Below are 9,675 nucleotides of genomic sequence, written 5' to 3' on the forward strand. Positions count from 1 at the left end.
TGAATGTGGAAATAAACTTTGATAATAAAAGCAGAGAGAAAGTCGAAGCCGACACAGCGTGACCAAATTATGAAATGTTCCCCATTTCACTCTCTCTTATTTTACTCAGTCTATCATAAAACTGTAGATATTATACGCGGGTGCTCTTGCGTATCACTTGATGACGAAGCTATTAGTCTTCCAGAGAAAAAGAGGCCTTCCCTACTTCGCAATTGTTTCTCTTCGTCATTTAAATAATTAGTTGACCTCGTGGCAACAGGCAACATATTTCTCCGTAAACGCTTGCCAAGAAGTCAGTCTCTTTATACACTTTCACTTTTTTTATTCTTTGGTACTCGTTACCAAATCATTCTGAAAAAGCTAATTTAATACCCGAGTTATTTAGCAACATTTAATGCCTTTTAATCAGGTGGCCAGGTTACAATGCGTAGGAAAGTTGGGGCGAACCAACAGCTAATTATTACCGTTAGCCTCAAGAAGTTTTATTGAAAAGCGACACCGAAGAACTCGAGAAAAGCCCCTTTAACTAGAATGAACTTGCAAACTCAACGCGGAAGGAGTTATTCCGAATTTTCACTCACAAGGAGAGTACCCGAGGTGTTTATTTCAAATTTTGTTCAAAGTCGGCCGTAATGAAGACCTATATGAGATATAGGAATTTCCCAAAAGGAGACGTTGCACTACGCATTCGATTTGCCATGGCAACCGAAAATGTTTTTGACCACTTAAAACCAAAATAAGATTTTTTCCTTATTTTACCCAACAATTGTTACAATTTTACCCTTGATGAAATTTACCTAAATGTGGTCCAAATTACCTATTTCGTGATTTACAAATTTAAAAAAAAATTCGTATCGAGAAAATCCCATGCTTTTTTAAATGGAGATTTTTTTGTTTTAAGTGGTCAAAAACATTTTCGGTTGCCATGGCAAATCGAATGGGTAGTGCAACGTCTCCTTTGGAACCAAATCGGCAATAAACACCTCGGGTACTCCCTTTTGTCAGTGCTACACGCTGTAATCGAACCCGGCTCCTCTTGTAGAGATGCGAAAGCAGTGTGGTATCTGAATATACTTGTCATACGCGTCACCCATGTTTTTTTTCTAATAGAGAAAAAAGAACCCCCCGAAATGGCCGCCATTGCTTAGGCAACGGAGATAGTACCAGTCTATAAAATTATATTTATTTTTTATTAACTTTCGCCAAATAACGCGTTTTACCGTCCACAGATGAGTAAATTTGTGATAGTTCGTCCTTCTTCGCAAATCACTCGGCAAATTTGAATTGATAAATTATGTCAATAAATAGAGCGCTCGGAAAACATAGGCAGAATCGATTTGCGCGTTTCATTATTTACTCGACTGCGGAATTGTACAGCCAATCGTTTGTCGTATTTACATACGGAATGATTCATTAAAATGATTTGAATTTGTTGGAGGTGCATCACAGGTTTTAGTGTTTCCTTTAGACTTAATATTATTTTGTGTCACGTATCCGGTTACTATTATTCTGCGGGCGCCGAACATTTCGAAGTTATTGTTGGTAACATGATGTACTACCTAAGTTCCCCTTTCAAACTGAAACCCTCCATTTTCTCAATTGCATAGTGCCATCGTCGTATGGACATATTCTTTTATCTTTCTAGAAAATGTCCATTATTAGTTAGATTTTAATTTTTAATTTAGTTCGAGTAACTATAATAAGAGCTGAATTTTATGAATAAATGAAGGCAAAATAAAAAAAATAAATATAAATGCTGTCAAACTATAAAATGTTTTTTTTTTTATATTATCACACATCTCGTATTGTGTCTTGGAATTGTTTTTAAACAAATCCCCGAACATATGCTTTTACTGGCTCAATTTGAATCGCGATTTTCAGTGTGAATTTTGTAAAATGTTTCTTGCTTCTGTAAACCTAGGAGCAACAAACACAGCACCACAAGGAGAACGCAACCCGTCAAATGTCGTGGATTTTCTTGCGTACATTTTTCATTGGTTAGATGCTTTAGCTTCCCCCCTGCCCGTAAAACGTTCTGCGTAAAGGCTCATCCAATGAAATTTGTACACAACAGTGCGTTAGCGTGTTTAAAGGCTAGCTGCGTTCTCCTTGTGTTTGTCGCTCCTAGCTGTAAACGGTTCTCAATAACTAAGCACGTTTTTGGTGCTAGATTCGTAGTTCATTAAAGAAAATAATGTTGAGGGTAAGAATGATGAAATAGATTAATAAGTTTTACCAGAAGTATATCTTAGGGATCGTACGGAGACCTTGACCCCGACCCCGGTTCGTTTTTTTCAAAAAACGTTAAGAAAATTTAAAATCTTAGAACTCCAAAAAATTTGTTGCGTTCATTTTAGTAAAAGACGCTTCAATAAATGCCACTCTCTTTTTCTTTAATCCCCTATGCGCATAAAAACGTCACGTGTTTATGTTAGTTTTATTTGTAAGGCTAAAGTTTTCTTTCAGGAGCAAGTGCGAAATTAAACGAGCCCTTCTATATTGAAAATATAACGCTTTTACAAGTGTGTCCTGGCTCTCTGTATTACTACTTCTAGGCAATCCCCGCACATGGGCAAGACTCATTTTAAATTAAGTGGTTATACCCTAAATTTGAAATGAGTGTGGCTTATGTGCCTCTATTGTAAAATTAGGTGACATTTAATAAAACGTTTTGAAGTTAAAAATATTTAAGTAGTCTATTTCCTTAAATTATAATTTATTTGCTCTTTTAAAAAATCTTTTTTAGTAAATCCCGACCCGACCCGGGTTTTCGGGTTTTTTCTCTCCCCGACCCGTAAACTGTACCCGACTAAAATCTTACCCCGTACGATCCCTAGTAAAAGTTTATCTTAGTGACCAGAAATTTATTTATACGTATTCCAATCATTCGCTTGAAACATGTACAATCGAGTCGAGCTTTTTTGGTGCCGGGTCGTTTGGCATTTGAGCGAATGTAAGGCAAACGATCATAATTTGAAAAAGAGGAAAACGAGAAGAAATTAATTGTTAATTAATTGATAATTCTGTAACAACCTGATAATTTTTATTCCTACTTCTAAATTATTTTTAGTATGGAATAATGGATAAGTCGCAAGCTGACTTGGCCCTATAATAAATACAAACATGTACGCCAAAATTTTATCTATAAAATAAATGAATTGAATTGAATTATCAACACATTCGCTTGAAACATGTACAATCGAGTCGAGCTTTTTCGGTGCCCGATCGTGCACAAAACATTAATTTTTAACGGCGCCCGGTCGCGTCGTTTATTTTTCCGGTCGTGTCAGAAAGGCTTATTTAGAATCTGTTTGACCTGGTATTTTCGCCCTACCCGACCCTGCACAATTTGGTGTTTTGTAATTCAAACTGAGATGGGTGCAAAGGGTAAAGTTTCTATGTTTTATAAAATGTTTTTTCACAGAACTTTTGACCGATAGTCATTCAAGGTCGTCTGTTATGGTGACTTAGAATAGAACCTCGTCGTTTTGAAATCACGCTTAAGCATTTTTAGTGCACGTTAAATATGATTGAAAGTATCGATAATGCACAGGAAGAATTGGTGATACCTCGGAAGTTTCCAAACAGCTTTAATTTGCATATCCACCTGTCGAAAGAATGTTAGAAGAAAAATGTATAGTTAGATTTTATTTGTGATTGAATGGTTTTATTTAAAAACTTCTGATATTATACAAAAAGTTGTTTAGAATAACTATTTTTACATAATATATTTTCAAACCCCTTTCACACTGCACGATTTTTGCTAAATGCTAACCACTTCGCCACCCCACATATATCAACTACCCAACGTCCTTGAACAGACCAATGAAAATGCGTTAAATTTAACATCGCGGTAAATTTCAAATTATAGTATAGGCCTAGTAATTTTTGTTATAAAATCGTTTTAAATTTAAAATTTAAAATTTCCATATTTTTTTAATATACATGCTAATGAATTAAAAAAAAATATTGGAAATTAGCCCTATACCTAACAGGTGGTGTTGTATTTAAACTAATTAAATTAGTTATTTTATTATGTATTTATTTTTTTTTGAGGAAAATGATCAGAATTATCATATAGACTTTTAATTTAAAATATGTAATTGTTTATTACGAACGTTTCGCCAAGGCCTAATCTCAAAAAGTGGGAACAATAGCTTAAACTAACTAATTATTAAAATTGGTACAAGATTTTAGTACTATTTAGCCCTCAGAAAGTTTGTATTGAATGCCCCTTTAGGAGTAAAAGGTGGGCATTGAACCCAAAAACGTTTACCTAAATACATTCATGCTTATCGAACTTTAAAATGAATCTTTTAGTCAAGTCTAAAGCTAGATTTGTTTCGTCGGGAGTCCCACCTTCCCACACAGTTTCGGTTTTCCGTAATAATAATGAATTTATTTATTTCAACCAAACAAATGCTCCGTAGAGTGCGCAACAGTGAAAAATAAAACAAGCAGGTAGAACAACAAATTATTATTTGTAGAAAATAAAATAAAAACTAAATATGAAGTATAAAATCAAATACAATACAACTTGCAAAAAGCAGTCAACCGTAAAATTTCTGAAGAAACTGATTAACGGTGGTAAAAAATTACATTAATTATTTAATAAACAGATCTCAATATTTTATTTTATTATAGTAACAAAGATGAGTCGTACACTTCTGTCTAGTAACTGCAAACCTACTAACACGAACGCGTCAGCTCAACGAGTGACCAAAAATTATTTGTTGTAGTTCCACACCAAATACCCGAGGTTATATTCCCTTTAAGGGGAAGAATACAGTAAAAGCCTCTTTTTCGTTCAAGCTGAACGTTTCTGTTTTAACAATTACATAATTGAATTATATTTTTCTTATTATGCTAAACCTTCCTCTAGTGCTTAAAATAATTTTGATAATTCTAATATTAATAGCTAACCAGATATAAGGTCCTAACTAAAGGGTAGTTTGAGCGCTTGCCTAACTTGTTTAGCTCCGGGGGTCCGAATTAAAACGTAATAACTTAATTACTTATAAATTTAAAATTGTCAAAATTATTTTAATCCCTAAACAAGAAGCTGTTCTACACATAAATATTAATTATATAAGTTAAAATACAAAATTTAAAGAGTTCAGCTTGAAATAGCGCGAAAGTAGACAATGGCCACACTAGTCTTCCACCTTAAGGAGGTCACAAGAATAGATTGAACTATATTTTTAGGTAAGCTTAACCGTATTCTTAAAAAATTTTCGAAAAGAGATTACAGAGTATGGCACGGCATAACAAGGCACGCTCTGGTATGGATTGAATTTGGAGGCCCTCGCGAGGGGCCGATGCCATTACAATAGGGCGGTTGACTTCAAAGGCAGGGTCTCCCTAATCGAAGACGAAGGGAGGATTCGCCCTTTGAAGGGGCGTCTGCGAAATCTACTCGCTATAGGGAACCCCCGCCATTTCAACCCCCCCCCCCCCCACACCCGCCAACGTTTACTCTAATAACCTCTCAGCGATATATTTGCGTCCCTGTGTAACACCTCCGAATAATCATTTGGAAAAGGCTATACGTGGTTTTTATTATATCATCACTCGTAAGCCTTCTTCATTAGTATTTAATTGCATAAAACGTGTAAGACGTTATATTTTAAAATAGAGTTGTTAATTTTCCGGAAAAATTAAACACGGAAAATTTTCCGCAAATCGGAAAAATAAAAATTGAAACATATATTTCTTTTTAAAGGTTGTTATTGTAGACTAGTCTAGAGGTTTCGTTTTACTTTTGGATTCGAAGAAATGAGGCGAAAATGCCGAAAAAATTTAAATTTGAGAACAATATTAGACAGGAATCCATACCTCTAATTGAAATGCTTATCGCGGCAGATTTTCGTCCCGATGTGGCTGACGGTTTTTTGACGTCACTATTTTAACTTAACAAACAACTACGTGAGAGGGAAGCGCGCGCAGAAGGGATTTTTAAGCATTCCAAGCAGTGGTATGGATTCCTGTATTAGGCTAATCATGGAATTAAAAATCTTTTTTAATTTTTCAGAAAAAATCCAGTTAAAATATAATAGTTATTTAATTTATAAATTTAATAAATGAATGTTAGTAATGAATGCTTTTCTACCGCGGTAACGCAGCTGAGAAACCTATCGCCTGTGGCGAGAAAGGCCTCTCGAAACGCGTTATAAATCACGTTTTTACTCGCAATTGCTAAGGATTTGTGCGTATTAGTTTCAAGTATTGTGTAGGCGATGCCGCCGCCACCGCCAACGTTTTTACGATTATTTTCGACTTGAATTATACATTTCTTAAATTAAGATCAATTTGGTTGGAATTTATATTTTTAGTTAGCCCTCGTCAATTCCACCCTATGTTAATGGTTGTATCAATAAGTTTTAAATTGAAGTGAAATGTTTTGGCAGTTCTCCGGACCCCACAATCCATGTATGCATTATCGTGATATTTGAGAAACACCCGCTATTTGTCTCAAAATCATTTGACCTCCGACCTAAAAATCGATAACGAAAAGATTAAAAATCTACAGCAGTTGTCTGGCAGAGCAAGCTTAAGATGAAAAGAAAAATGATAAATCGCTCGATAGGTGATAACGTGCCCTCAACGTCATTAACCGTGTTCACACTAGACACTTTGTAACCGTTTTTAAACGGTTTCGAAAGATAATATTGAATATTTTCGTTGTTATCTGTATTAATAGCCATACGATAAATACTTTAGAAAGCAAAATTTTACAAATTAATCGTTCGAAACCGTTTTAAAACGGTTCCAAAGTGCCTAGTGTGAACGTAGCTACTGTCTCAATTTCGGGCACTACAAATAGGAAAGAAAATGATCAGTATTGATCAATCGAACCTTTGCTGGCATTATGTCAAGTTGGAGCTCGTATTTGGTATTTGTCCGGTTAATTATTTTATAGGTAGTCCCACACATTGGAGATGTGCACTTACCCAAATGTCCGTGACATCTTGTTTCACCTCACCCGCTCTCTCTGGTTACCGTAGTTCTAGAGCCGACCGCTATATATCTCTGGCGCTAGGAGTTCGGGTGCTCTTTTTTGATTAGTCAAATTATATGTCATGCTAAAGACTCCTATCCTTCACATAAAGAGTTAGAAAAGTTGATTTTAAACGACACTGGTCCTTTAAATCATATTTGGAATGATATCATAGCTTTATTAGGCCTATAAAATCAAGTACATCGTTAAAGTCAAATATGGAGTTTGTGCTATTGCAACCGGACATAAAACTTGTTTGTTTGTAGTTTCTCTTTATAATCACGGTGGAAAAGACAATTGAAGACAGGGTTCGAAAAAACCCGGGATTTTTCCAAAAAGCCCATCCCAATGGGTGTTTAATTTTAGTGGGGTTTTTAATTTAGTTTACTATTACCATATTTGTATTAGACAATATTGCGAAAAAAATTAAACTAAGATAAATTATAAATGCCTTATGACTAGCCCTGCTAAATAAAGAATATTTTCATCGTTCAGCCACGTTTGGTCAAAACTACGAAACCGACTTGGATCCGAAAAAGCAGAAAAGCTAAAAGTATACAGATACTGCAAAGCTGAACCAAAAGACTAGTAGAAGTACCGAGTTATAAATTTCAAGTCAACTTTGTAAAGTTTGTATCGCATTACAATTGAGTCTAAGATATATATTAAAGTGGTCATTGCACATTGAGCAATTTGGTTTTTCATTTAAAACGAGATTTAAAAGTGGTTTTTTTTCTGAGGTGGGTTTTTTGATTTGTGTGGGTCCAAAAAAACCAACTGGGTTATTTGGGTCGTGTTTTTGGTTTTCGAACCCTTATTGGAGATAATTTTATTGAAGCGCCTATTGTAGTCTTGTACAGTTATAAAGTTCTTATAGATTTAATAGACCCATGATGAAAGTTGGGGGGGCCGAAAATTAACAGTTTTACCTGGCAACTCAGCATTTGGACGGAACATCCGTTTCCTTACTTCCGCCTGTATATTTCAATGGCGGTCACGTGGTTCAAAACAACACAAACAGGATGTTCCGTCCAGAGGTCTCACTTAAGCCTCGTCTGCGGCCCCTCTTTGGTTATGGGTCTATTCGTAATTTTGGCCAAAAGCTTCAAAATTTTAACAGTATAATAAATATTATAATATACTCCTGATACGTGAGACAAATCCTTTAATGTCCAATTTATCTTATTATTTTACAAGATGAAGAATGATAATAAACCTGCCATTTACTAAATTAATTTTTGGTCTACTTTTCATCACGTTTTTCCATAATATATGCTAATGATCTAATTATATAAAAAAAGTTTCTCTTAATTTAAATTTTTAAAAAGGGTAGTTAAAATTTTGCTTAAAAGAATAAAAAAGATGACCTTTCTCCGAACTTTACCACCGAAAATTTCGTCGTAAAAGTTTCTCGAGGAAGAACGGTGGCCCGAGGTTGAACGTACCAATTTTCTGGGAGCTTTAATTTCATTTCGCTGTCGTTGTAAGACTATCTTGTAGTATTAAATTGCCTTCAGAAACTTTTTAACTTTTTAAAAGCCGGGTGAAAAGTTTATTAGGGCCTTCGCGCGGAGAACCGCGCGGATAAATTAATAAGGCTTTCACTTTCTCGGGCACAACTCGCTCTCTCGCTTCCTTTTCGTTGTTTGCTTTTTCGAAGACACTGTCGTCGAGTCGTCTCCTTTTCATTTGAGCGAATATATCTTTAAAATGTCCCTTCCTGCTAAACAATGAGCCCCAGTATTTTTCCCAAATCGCCGGGAAAAGCGTCCTGTTTATCTCCATATTCGAGAAACTTCCCGTACGTATAACCAGAAACAAAGCAACCTGGCGGATTTAAATATACATTATCGTTGTTCCAGAAAATATATTTACGTACCGCCGGTCTCAATCTTCGTCGAATTCTTTAGTTTAAAGGTGACGTTTTTAGGAGACTTGACGTATACGTTATTGGAGATATTAAGCTATTCGCTTTGAACGAAAAAGTGTAGGCTATCACGTTGCTATTCTAGAAGTTAATGTCTGCATGAAATCTGAAACAAAATATCAAGGAAAACTATACCTTTTTTGTTTATTTAATTTGTTTTTTTTGTTAATTTATCAATTGATAGCTACTAACATTCACGTTTCATTTCAGAATATTCAATCTGTCTTTAACACTGAAATTAAATAGAACTTACATTTTAAATAGGTTTGCACGGAAAACTTTGTTTAGGCTAAAAAGGTCTATTCCGGGGAATCGAGGAATCACGGCGAATTTTTAAATATTTTCTGACCACCTTGCGTTGCTATAGCTGATAGGAATTGTTGAAACGCTTGTCGACTTAACTTAAACAGAATGACGTATAGTAGCAAGCCTTCCTATTCACGCCACACTTACCGTGTCAAATAACCGACAACCGTGACTACTTGTAAATTATTGGTCTTTGATGCAAGTTCCTTGAGGTTCCGAAGGTTTTAATACATTAATATAAACTCAAAGTGACTAGGATTTCCAGCCTGTTTGCAAATTTTACTTACGGTATTTTGAATATCAAAATGATTTCAAAAATCAGAAACTAATTTTGAGATTTCAGAGTGCGATTTACGTGTTGATTTCTGTTTTTTAGGCTGATTTCGATATCCTGGTGCTGATTTTCGCCGAGATTTTGGGATTTTCAAGCTGATTTCAAGATTTC

This window comes from Leiobunum rupestre, chromosome 4 (genome assembly GCF_980474605.1).
Source record: "Leiobunum rupestre chromosome 4, qqLeiRupe1.1.hap1, whole genome shotgun sequence".
Classification (NCBI taxonomy): domain Eukaryota; kingdom Metazoa; phylum Arthropoda; class Arachnida; order Opiliones; family Sclerosomatidae; genus Leiobunum; species Leiobunum rupestre.